Here is a 12,794-nt window from a genome sequence, read left to right on the forward strand (position 1 = left end):
TCTGAAAAGAAAGATACGAACTCGTCTGATCAAGTTGTTCAAGGTGAAGGTTTAATGAATATGTCATATTGATCTTGTTGCAGACTATGATGTTGATATGTGAATTATGAGAAGATAAGAAATATATTTATGTGAAGACCATTGGATCGAGGGATCAATTCACGAAACCAGGGAGAGCCTAGACTAGTCTTAGAAGAGATTCCTTGTACCTTCAACGGGAGTCTGAGTTTACTTTTAATTATGATTATGACTATTTAATGTAACTAGTGAGATAAGTTACATATGATGAATCTCAATAAGCTTTCTTATCTGAGCAAAGAAGCTCCCCATATGTAGACCGTATTTGCCCAACTGGGTTACCAAAGTGCACTGTGTTATTTATTGTCTATGTGATTTAGTTATTCATATAGTTAAATATTCGTGATACAACTAAAGGGTATTTAACTTACTCACTTTTCAATTGGTATGAGAGTGGGTTCGATATAAATGGAAACGCCAAGAGAAGTTGTTGTTGCTACAAGACCACCCTATTAGATGGAAAAAACTACTCTTATTGGACGACTCGCATGACGTCATACCTAAAGTCTCTGGATGCAAAGGCCTGGAAAGCAGTTAAAATTGGATGGAAACCACCTATGATTATTGTTGATGGTAAGTCTGTTCCAAAACAAGAGAAAGACTGGACTGATGCAGAGGAGTAGGAATCCATGGGAAATTCTCGAGCTCTCAATTTCATATATAATGGAGTGGACCTGAACATGTTCAAATTAATCAACTTCTGTGTTACAGCAAAAGACACATGGAAAAAACTCGAAGTAGGATTTGAGGGAACATCTAATGTAAAGACCTCTCAATGGAAGAAGAAACCATAACTGAATACAATGTATGGGTTCTGGAAATTGCCAATGATCCTTTTAATCTTGGTGAAGGAATTCCAGAAGCAAAGCTGGTTAGGAAAGTCTTACGATCTCTTTCCAAAAGATTTGATATGAAAGTTATTGCTATTGAAGAAACACATGATGTCACTACTCTCTCTCTAGATGAATTGTTTGGTTCCTGACTCACATTTGAAATCTCCTTAGCAGATAGAGTAGAAAGTAAAGGCAAAGGTGTTGCGTTCCAATCAATTCATGAAGATGAATCCCTTGAGAAAGGAAAAGCGCCCTATGATCAAGTAAATAAGTCAATTGCCATGCTAACAAAGCAGTTTTCCAACGTGATCAAGAAAATCAACAATTCCAACAATTATGGATCGAATAATCGATTTCAAAATAATTTTAGAAGAAGAGAATTTGATAGACCAAATGCCAGAGAATCAGATCGGTCAAATATCAGGGAATCAGATCGACCAAATACCAGAGACAGTAGAACTTTCAAATGCAGGGAATGTGAAGGTCATGGTCATTATCAAGCTGAATGCCCAATCTATTGGAGAAAACAAAAGAAAAGTTTTGGGGCTACTTTATCTGATGAAATAGCTGAAGAGGAAGAGTTTGTAAATGCTTTATCAGTATTGCCTCAAATGGTGAAGAAGAATCGAACTATCAGTCTGATGGGGATTTAAATTGTTAGACAGATAATAACCTATCTTATAGTAAAATGTTATTACAATTATGGAAAGAAGATACGACAGCCCGAGCCATTCAGAAAGAAAATATTCAAGGCTTAATGGAAGAGAGTCAAAGACTTCTAATGTTCATTTCCTGTCTGAAACTCAAATTGAAAGAAGTTCAAATGAAACATGAGCAACTAGAGAAATCTGTAAAGATGTTGAATTCAAGCACTGGATGTCTGGATCAAATGTTGTCCATGGGAAGAACTCGATCGTCTAAGCGAGGTTTTGGCTATAATGAGGATTTAAATCTGGATAAACGAGAAGTAAAATTGTATTCGTGCCAACTCGTGATAATGATGCAAGAGGAAATTTGAGTCCTTAAAAACATGGTAAAAACCCATTTGCAGCACATATATGGGTATGCCACTTCTGCAGAAAAAGATGACATATTAAACCATTCTGTTACAAAATGAAAGATAAACACAGTTATAAATGGAGATTGACGTCATATTTGAGAATTGGGCAGCTCACACAAAAGCATTGTCATGAAAGTTGATAGAACTAAGACATGCACAACGGAAATAGAATCAAAATTTTACCTTAATTGCCCCTTAATTAACATGTAACCCTAAACTAAACAATTTAGGGTTTTAGGAAATCTTACATTTGAAGCTTTCGAAAATCTTCGATATCTCCTTACCAATTCAAATCGAGACCACCACTAGTAGTCACCTACTATCATATGGACAAAGAATTGGGTTGTGGGATCCAATTTGGTGTAGAAAATAAAGGAGATAAAAGGAAATTGGAAGGTAGAAGTTTCTTTCGTTGTGATTTTGAAGTGTAATAAAATACTAATTTCTAAAAGTTTTTTTAACCATTTGAAAACACCCATATTTATAACCTAATTACATACAAAAATGCATGTAATTAATTTGTCAAATCTCAACACCTAATATTCCACTAACAATTAGTGAAACTTAGTGGGCTAGGTGTCTACATCTCATGTAGCCACATATCCCACTAAGTGTAAGTGGGATTATCCAACAAAATGTTGGATTTTTCCACTAACTTAGTCCAAGGGTAAAATGGTCATGACCTTTCATGTCAAAAGTCAATATTTTGACTTGTTTCAATTTTGTCCGTCTTGAGTAATTCCAACCTTCCAAGCATGAATCTGCATTCATTTTTCAAAAATTCAAATCACATTTGAATATAAGGCCGGTCAAAGTTTGACATTTTAAAGTCAAGAGTCAACATTTTGACTTTTTACAACTTTGATCATTTTCATCAATTCCGAGCTTTTGTATTCATATTTATAGTATTTAAATCTTATTTAAACATAAAGCCCTATTTCTAATCAGAAGATCGATAACTATATCACTATATTTGTCGATTTCTCTTTCTTCTCCCAATTCGAACAATTCAACTTATTCCATCATACTATTCTAAGTTTATTCCATATGAGCTAACAGAGGAACCTAATGGACCTATAAATCATGGGCTCCAACAATTTATGATTAACTAGTTAAACTCTTTTAGACCGAGTTAATCAACATTCGTTAACTAACGGGTCATTCCACTAAAGTCTCGTAGTTGCACTCCCCTCACTATAGATATATTTGTGTCCATTTGATAAAACCATAATCAGTAAGTTAATCTTTCACAGGTTGTTCATAACTTTGGTTAGGTCAAAATACCGTTTTACCCCCAATACTAGATCTTGCTCATTAAGTTCCACTAATCTACTATTGAACAATTGGTTTAAAGTTCAACCTATAAACTTAATCGCTCTCGGGCCAATGAGAGGGTGGGGCCCCTTGTTCAAGACTTGGATTCAGTGCTTAAGAGAACAACCTATCTACTAACCCTAAAGTGGGTAAGAGTGAATTCCGTCTTACACCCTATGTCCCTCGCTATCCACCCGATCTTCCCTCTGAAATGGGAGGCTTATTGGTCTAATGCTGATAAGTTGCCCTCACCTATGCAGATCTAAGGATTATCTCGTATGAATAGGAGTTCATAGTTAGCTTAGGATTAAGATTAAGTTACCTAGGTCATCAATAATCGAGATAGTCAGCTTTAAACAGTAAACGATGTTATAACATAAAAGTGACTAATTCATGGTTCAGTCTTATGTAAACACTTTACATAGGATGCCCCCACTTTCATGTCTCTACATGAACGATTCAGGATCACATGGTTTGTACTTAGTACAAAGCGGGCAACATCCATAGTTTCTCTAAATAAGGCGCCCAACCATTATTCATATACTATAGACTATTTGAGCTATATACTCGAACTTGATCCACGTTTATGTTTACACATAAAGTTCAAGTTTACTCAAAAATGGTATCAGGACTTGGTTTATTGGATTTAAGATTATAATATTCAATATCTCAATAACGACTTTATTGAACAGAGTATGATTACAAACTACGAGTTTTAGGACAAAAATTCCAACAAAAGTCAAAGTTCGAGTTTTAGGTCACAAATATTAAAAAGGTTTGAAAAATTAAGCAACACTCAGAGAAGGGAAATATAGACTTCACGTCCATTCAAGTGTCTCGAGAGGATTGGTATTTTACAGCGAATGCTCAAGGAATATGACTGGAAATTGTTCCTACTTTTCTAACTCAATTGAATGCTCCTCAGGATATGTGACATTTGGTGATGGTGCCAAAGGAAGAATTCTAGCAAAAGGAGATATCATAGGACAACACCTTCCTAGACTGAATAATGTTCGATATGTTGAAGGCCTCACTACAAACCTTATGAGCATCAGTCAATTATGTGATCAAGGGTATAATGTAAACTTTTGCAAAGAAAACTGCATAGTAACCGATGAGTACAATGTTGAGATTATGCGAGGAATTCGGCAGACTGATAATTTTAATAATTGGAGCTCAAATCAAACGGATTCTTGTAATATTTCAAGAGAAGATCTAACTCAATAGTGGCATAAAAAGCTAGGTCACATCAGTCTTGGTACGTTAGAAAAAGCTTTTAAACATGATGCAATTATGAGGCTTCCAACACTGGATGTAAAATGCCAATTTTTTTTGTGGAGACTGCCAATGGGGAAAATAAATCTGAACTACCCATAAAAAGGTTAGTGAGTGTTATACTAACAGAGTTCTTAAACTTCTGCATATGCATCTCATGGGTCTAATGCAAACTAAAAGCTTTGGGAAGAAAAGATATGTGTTCGTTTGTGTGGATGACTACTCCCGCTTCACATGGGTCAAATTCTTGAAGAACAAGTATGAAACAACTAAAATGTGTATAAATTTATGTCGCAATCTACAACGAGAACAAGGGCTAAACATAATAAGATTACGAAGCGATCATGGAAAAGAATTCGAAAATGAAGAACTTGATTTGTTCTGTGAAAGTGAAGGGATCACTCATGAATATTTAGCTTCTTTAACTCCACAACAAAATGGAGTTATTGAAAGAAAGAATCATACTCTACAAGAGATGGCCAAAGTAATGCTTCATGCCAAGGATTTGTCATTACGATTATGGGCTGAAGCTATGCATATTGCATGTCACATTCATCATCGAGTGACAATTCGTATTGGAGCCACTGTGACGTTGTGTGAATTATGGAAAGGTAAGAAACCTATTATAAATATTTTCACATCTTTGGCAGTATTTGTTACATTCTTGCAGATAGAGAATATCATAGAAAATTGGATGCCAAGTCTGATAGAGGGATTTTTCTGAGTTACTCACCAAGTAGTCAAGCTTACAGAGTATACAACACGAAGACTCAATCAGTAATGGAGTCTATCAATATTGTTGTGAATGATGATGAGAAGATCTCCCTCAAAGATCAAGATGATGAAGATGTGTACTAATACAAAACACTAAACTACTGACTAGTATGCTACCACATGTAGATATTGTTTCACATGCTCTGCTTGATGTTCCCGACGAGTTAAACAACTCTGAGTCCACTCATGAAACAATTGTGCCACAATTAGGTCCTCCATCTCATGTGACTAAGAATCATCCACCAAGTTATATCATTGGTGATGTACAGAGCGGAGTCACAACCAGAAAGAAAGATCGCATTGATTATGCAAAGTTAATTGCTAATGTGTGTTATACTTCATCCATTGAACTGTGATCAATTACAAAAGCTCTCCATGATGAGTTATGGATTAGTGCTATGCAAAAAGAACTTCTTCAATTCCAATGTAATAATGTCTGGACGCTGGTACCCAAACCAGAAAATATTAATATTATCGGGACAAAGTGAATTTTTAAAAATAAGACAGATGAACAAGGATTCGACACTCGCAACAAAGCACAACTAGTTGCACAATGGTACACTCAGATTGAAGGAGGAGATTTTGATGAAACCTTCATTCATGTTGCCCGACTTGAAGCTATACGCTTGTAACTTAGCATTGGGTGCATACAAAAGATTAAATTGTATCAGATGGATGTCAAAAGTGCATTCTTAAATGGGTATTTGAATGAAGAGGTATATGTTGCTCAACCCAAAAGCTTCATTGATCCAATATTTCCAGAACGTGTACAAATTAGATAAAGCTATGTATGGTCTCAAGTAGGCTCCTTGAGCCTAGTATGAAAGACTTACTAATTATTTATAGAGACAGGGATATGTTCGAGGAGGATCAGACAGAACCTTGTTTATAAAATGGAAGGGAAAGAACATCATTGTTGCTTAGATATATGTAGATGATATTATTTTTGACGGATTTCTTGATGACAATGTGAATAGTTTTATTACTGTTATAAAATCTGAATTTGAGATGTGCATGGTCAGTGAATTATCATTCTTTCTTGGGTTGCAAATCAAGCAAGACCAGAGTGGTATCTTTATCTCTCAAGCGAAGTATGCTAAAAATATGATTAAGAAGTTTGGACTTGAGACTTCTCAATCCAAAAATACACCAGCTGCTACACATGTCAAACTCACTAAAGTTTGTACATCTGAAGCTGTAGATATTAAATTATACAAGAGTATGATTGGAAGTTTGTTGTATCTACAACTAGTTGTCCCGATATTTCTTATTCCATGGGAGTTTGCGCTCGGTTTCAATATGATCTTTGTAACCCACATCTTCAAGTTGCTAAACAGATTCTCAAATACATTCATGGAACTCATGATTACGACATTTATTACTCATTTGATACCAACTCGTCTCTTGTAGGCTATTATGATGCTGATTGGGCTGGTTGTTTTGATGTTAAGAAGTCTACGTCTGAAGGTTGTTTTTTCTTGGGCAACAATCTGATTTCATGGTTCAATAAGAAGCAAAACTTTGTCTCCCTATCCACTGTTGAGGCTGAATACATTGCGGCTGGTAGTGCATGTTCTTAGCTTATCTAGATGAAACAAATGATTGGAGAGTATGGTTTGTCTCAAGAGACAATGATTCTTTATCGTGATAACATGAATGCCATTGATATTTCAAAGAATCTTGGACATCATAGTCGGACCAAACATATTGATATTCGTCATCATTTTATTCGTGATCTTGTTGAAGATAGAATTATTTCACTCACTCATGTTCGATATGCTCTCCAGTTGGCCGATATCTTCACCAAGCCTCTTGATACAACCTCGTTTGAACATTTACGAGTTGAATTGGGTGTATGTTGATAGTTGGCTTGGCAATTTGTTATTGTCTTATTGTTTTTGGGCTTCTTGTATGTGTATCCAAGCCCATTTGAGTTTAACCCATTTGTATTTAGCTTGCAGTCGTTTATTTGGTTCAAGTTGAGAGTTCGACAGAAACAAGTTATTTTGGAAGAAGTTCTAACGTGTCAAGAAATCGACTTCTTCTTCTTGTTGGCTTCTTGATCAAAATGGTGAGTATGCATCACAGTTACTATCAAGAACACTCTGTCAATCCTCGTGATTCTGCTGTTCGTTCCAACATACACCCGGTCTGAATGCGTGGTAAGCGGGTTAAGATTGTTCCTTCACGCCGTCCGTATGTTCGCCTTGCTGATCGAGGTAAAATTTCTCAAACTATTTTTTATGATAGCTCTACATCTATTTCTGTTGAGAAGTTTGGTGTGTCTCTTGTGGCTTCTGTTTCAACTTCTGGGTCTGATTCACAAGATGGCATATCGTTGGTCGAGTTATTGCGCTCTTGTCTTGGTACCAATCCTTCGTTTTTTGTAGGTAATAACAAAGTACCAGTTCCTTCATTTTTGAAAGGAAAAGGGCCTGTGACTTCGAGCAGCCTCAGAGTTTATCTGACTCTTCTAGTAGTTCATCAGATCCTTTGCCCCAACAGCATCCCTGGACCCCTCATTCTGGGCACATTTCGACTATTTGTCCATCTCATGATATTCCAACTGGGCCCACTGCTCCTTCCCCATCCATGGGTCGTGAATCTGTCCTTCCTCCCACTACAGCTCGGACATCTAATCCTCTATCTCCACCTCAGTCCACGACTTCACCCAAGCCCCAGGGTGTCACCATCAAAACTGGTAGACGTCGACTTCCACACAATATTCCTTCTGTTCCCATTGATAGCATATCTTTTCATCATGAAGAGAATGCTCAGAGGTGGAAGTATGTTGTACAACGACATTTGGCCGATGAATTGAATGTCTCTGATAAGCATCAGTCCTGTGTGACCATTATAGACTTGATTAGTCAAGTTTGGTCTATCTCGTACCATCCTGAATGTTAGGTCGTTCTATCCAAGACTCATTTGGGAAGTTATTGCCAATCTGCCATCTAACTTTGATGACCCTAGTAGCACTAATTATTAGACAATTCATGTAAGTGGTCGTCGAGTTTTGATATCTCCTTTAGTGATTAATGTGTTTCTTGGGTTGTCAACATCTTTGGATATTGCTCTTACCAACCTTTCAACTGTAGTTTTGGCTTTTCTGTTGACTGGTGGCTCCCTTACTGTTTGGCCCCTGACGGGTATTCCTATTGCCTCCTTGAGTGTTAACTGTGCGATTCTTCACAAGATTGGCATTGCAAACTGGTTTCCTTCTTCTCATGCCTCCAATGTATCTGTTGCGCTTTCTAAGTTCTTGTTTTGGATTGGTACAGGCTCTACTGTTGATGCTAGTTTGTTTATTTACAATCAACTTTTACGTCATGTTGGTACCTTTGGTGTCAAGATTCTGATTGCTCTACCTCACTTCTTCTCTAGTTTGATTATCCATTTGCATCTTGATATTTTAAGGGACTTTGATGCCCCTGGCCCCCGCCCCCGCATGTTATCACTGAGTTATAGACTGTTTCAAGGCTCTCATGTCCCGATATTGAGCACATAGTTCATCCCAACCGCTCTGCCAATCCCTTTGTGTCTGATGACGTTTCTGCTTCCTCTGTTGGTGCTAAAATGGTTGTTGGTGACATTTCCCGCATTTTAAATTCTCTATTTGGTGAATCTTGGGCATTGAGCACTTCTATTTCATTACTGAGAAGGGTGGAAATTGATGCTCTCATTCGCTATCTAAAAATGTTTCTATCTTCATCTGAAAATGTTCCTCCTCCGTCTCCTTAGATACTTTCTTTGCTCAAAGGAGGAGAGAAGTGTGGGGTGTGTTGTTGTTTTGGGTATTGTGCTACTGTTTTTGCTTGATAGTATAAACGTGTACTGTGAAATTTTGGGTGAATTTTCGAACAAATATAATGGTTGGCTTCTTTCTTTTTGTAGTCTATGATTTGTTATTGAAAATGAATGAATGGGTGAACTCCTACAGTGTGTGTGGCTTCTGGCTTGTCTTGATGTTTGGCTTCAGTCGTGGCTAATGACTTGGTTAGTTTATGTCTATATTATGTTATGTATATCCTGGGATGTACAGTTATATCAGTTGCTCATCTATGTTGTTGTGACTCTAATTGATCATAAAAAATAATTTGGACATATTTGACAAAAAGGGAGAATTTGTTAAGATATTTTGTCAAATATTTTATAATATTCATTAAAACAAAACTTCTTTTTATAAAGCTACCAAGGTTTCCTACTATTTAGGAATCTTGGTGTAGGAGTTTGTTTCCTTCTTATATGGAAGAAGGTATCTGTATAAAATATTTTGGGATTATATATATATATGCAAAGATTGGTGGTTGTTAAAGGAAAAAGAAATCCAATTCTGTTAAGAAATATACGAACTCGTTGTTAAAGGAAAAAGAAATCCAATTCTGGAAAGAAATATACGAACTCGTCTGATTAAGCTGTTCAAGGTGAAGGTTTAATGAATATGTCATACTGGTCTTGACATTGCAGACTATGTTGTTGATATGTGAATTATGAGAAGATAAGAAATATATGTATGCAAAGACCATTGAATTGAGGAATCAATTCACGAAGTCAGAGGGAGCTCAGAATAGTCTTAGAAGAGATTCCTAGTACCTTCAAGGGGAGCTTGAGTTTACTATTAATTATGATTATGACTATTTAATGTAACTAGTGAGATAAGTTACATATGATGAATCTCAATAATATTTATTATCTAAGCAAAGAAGCTCTTGTAGGCCGTATTTGTCCAACTGAGTTACCAAAGTGCACTGTGTTATTTATTGTGTGTACTTTAGTTATTCATATAGTTAAATAATTGTGATATAGCTAAAGAGTATTTAACTTGCTCACTTTTCATATACTACAAAAAGAAAAGAAATCTTGGCTGAAAAAAGTGCTTTTAATACCAAATTAAAATGAAATTGAAATTATTAGTTTATAATCATTAATAATCATCTTTTATAGTTTGATATTGAGAAGTTTTTTAATGATGGGCATGTCATCTTTATACCCTTATTTGTCTCAAGCATCCAGCAGATCAATTACTTCTTAACAACATCACCTCAACGGATGAAGACGTCTGAAGGTTATTATATATTGAATAATGTTATAGAAAAACCATATATAATGCATTTTGATGAAGTCAATAAGCCATTTTCTTTTTCTTTCTTTCTCTGTTTTTTAGTAAACTGACTTTGCCCTCTGTCGTCCACTTAATACTATATTTTCTAATAACGTTTTTAATCTCTTTTTCTCTTCTTCCTTTTGGAAAAATGGCATTTTTAATCTTTATTACTATTGGAAGAAAAGAAAAAAAACCAATGATCATATTTTAATTTAATTTAGAACTAGCTTAGAATGATTAAGACCTTTTGCTTATTATTATTATTTAGAAAAGTATAGTAGTAGAATATTAGAAGTATATAAAAGTAGAAGAATAACACTATTATTTAGAAAATTGATTACACAAGTAGGCCTTGTTCTTCAACCATTGAATTAGTCCAAGTTGATAGGCAAGCCCAATAATGGAAAAGTTTCCATTCAACGTATACTTATTAAACTTTGTTTTTTATTTTCAGTTTTTATGCATGTTGTCAATCTAATACAATAAACTAGAGCTAATTATGAAATCCAAATTATCAATCTACCCTAAGTTTTAAATTGTTATAGTAATAATATTAGTAAGAGTTTATTTTCATATATATTATAAAATGAACCAAAAATAATGATATATATATATAGTAAAATGTCATTCATACACGGATAGACAATGCTATTCATAAATTTATTCACACCCATAAATTACTATAATCTATCATCTATAGAAAAACTAATATTAAATGAATACAAAAAAACATTTTGAACATTTAGCAATTTATTACTCTACCAAAAAAAAATAATTTAAACGAAAAACGGTTGAAAATATATATAAATATAGTAAAGCGTCATAGTACCGATTATATAAAACGTCATAGTACTAATCAAATCAACATCTATAAGTTCTCTATTATGCCTGATTTGCATGGTTTTCGTTTTCCTTCTTTGGGTTTGAGAGAAAAAAATTCTATAAAAGAATGTCATGCATATGAGTTTAAAATTTTGTATTCCATTTTTAGATTCATTTTCATAATATAATAAATTGGAAAAATATTTACGACTCGGATAACAAAATGAAAACGTTCATCAAACTTATCATTTTTTTAAAATATTTCATATTTACCCTTCATTTTCATCGTTTTTCGTCTCTCCGTCTTCTGTAATTTTTTTCTTTCCATCATCCTCTTCTCTTATTTTTCTGCAATTTTTCTTTTGTTTTTTTCAAATTGATATTTGGTTCAAGATTGTGTACCAAATATAAAACATCTATTTAAAAAAAATTTATTTCAAATTGTTATTTGGTTGTTCAATATTTGGATAGTCAATCCAAAAAATCTTTAAAAAAATCATTTAGATTTAGGTAGGAAATTTAAACAATAAAATCTAAACGATAGTTACTATTTAAACAATTGTGTATCAAATATACAACATCTATTCTTTTTTTAAAAAAAGTTAAATGGTTATTTGGTTGTTTAAAATCGTGACTCAAACATAAAAGATTGTGAAAAAAAATCATTAGGATATTGGATAGCTAAATCTAAACGATATCTACAAAAAATAATCAAATCTAAATGAACATGTATCACGTAATCTTAAAAAAATTGTTTGCATTTGGGTGGCCAAATTTAATCGATAAAATCTAAACGAGTATGTACCAAATATAAAGGATTGTGTACAATTTTTTTATTAAAAAAAATCGTTTAGATTTGGTTACCTAAAATTAAACAATCATGTACCAAATTTAAAAGATTTCAAAAGTATAATTTACCAAATATATTAGGCATGTTGGGTGCCACTTAACCACGGGGCATTATTAGTATTTTTCACGGTGGGCTCGTGAGTACTCTGTCTGTTTTTGAAATTATTTCATAAATACTATCGTGTTTTGTTAAATTTTTAAAAAAACTTTATTTTAGTATATAAAATAATTTGAATAATATATAAATTTAATTAGATATTGATTGAAATTGGTTAAACAGTATGAATAAGTTTAATGTAGGAAAATATATGATGTGAATAGGTCCTGACAGTGACAATAATAGAAAATGTTAGTAGAGTTGTGATTAAAGAAAAAAAACAATAAGGTTAGATGAAATTCCAAAACAAAACTTTTGAAATTCCTGTACCACTATTTCTTATGTACAAACACATATAGTCCATGTTGCGTGGGAATGAACTTACCTAGCTTCCAAATACTAATAATAATAAAGACTCCCACTATTTCCATTTATATAGTTGATGTTTATGTTTTTGTTGTCTACTTTTTTTTTTAATGCTTACAAACTAAGAATTCAAACCTATGAAAATGTGTTTTTTAAATTAGTGATTTTGGTTTTTGAAAATTCGATTTGAAAATTAGAATTATTCTTAGTGTTTAGTTAGAA

The 12,794-nt window shown here is 33.9% G+C and overlaps 1 long non-coding RNA gene across 1 annotated transcript; it reads left to right on the top strand.

Annotated features, from left to right (window-relative positions):
* The first annotated feature begins 7,303 nt into the window (after nt 1-7,303).
* LOC116402032 lies at nt 7,304-9,300 on the top strand. The gene is made up of 2 exons (XR_004214388.1): nt 7,304-7,553; nt 7,725-9,300. It is a non-coding gene; the product is annotated as an uncharacterized LOC116402032 (long non-coding RNA).
* The last annotated feature ends 3,494 nt before the right edge of the window (nt 9,301-12,794 follow it).

The sequence above is a fragment of the Cucumis sativus genome, chromosome 1 (assembly GCF_000004075.3).
Source record: "Cucumis sativus cultivar 9930 chromosome 1, Cucumber_9930_V3, whole genome shotgun sequence".
Taxonomy (NCBI): domain Eukaryota; kingdom Viridiplantae; phylum Streptophyta; class Magnoliopsida; order Cucurbitales; family Cucurbitaceae; genus Cucumis; species Cucumis sativus.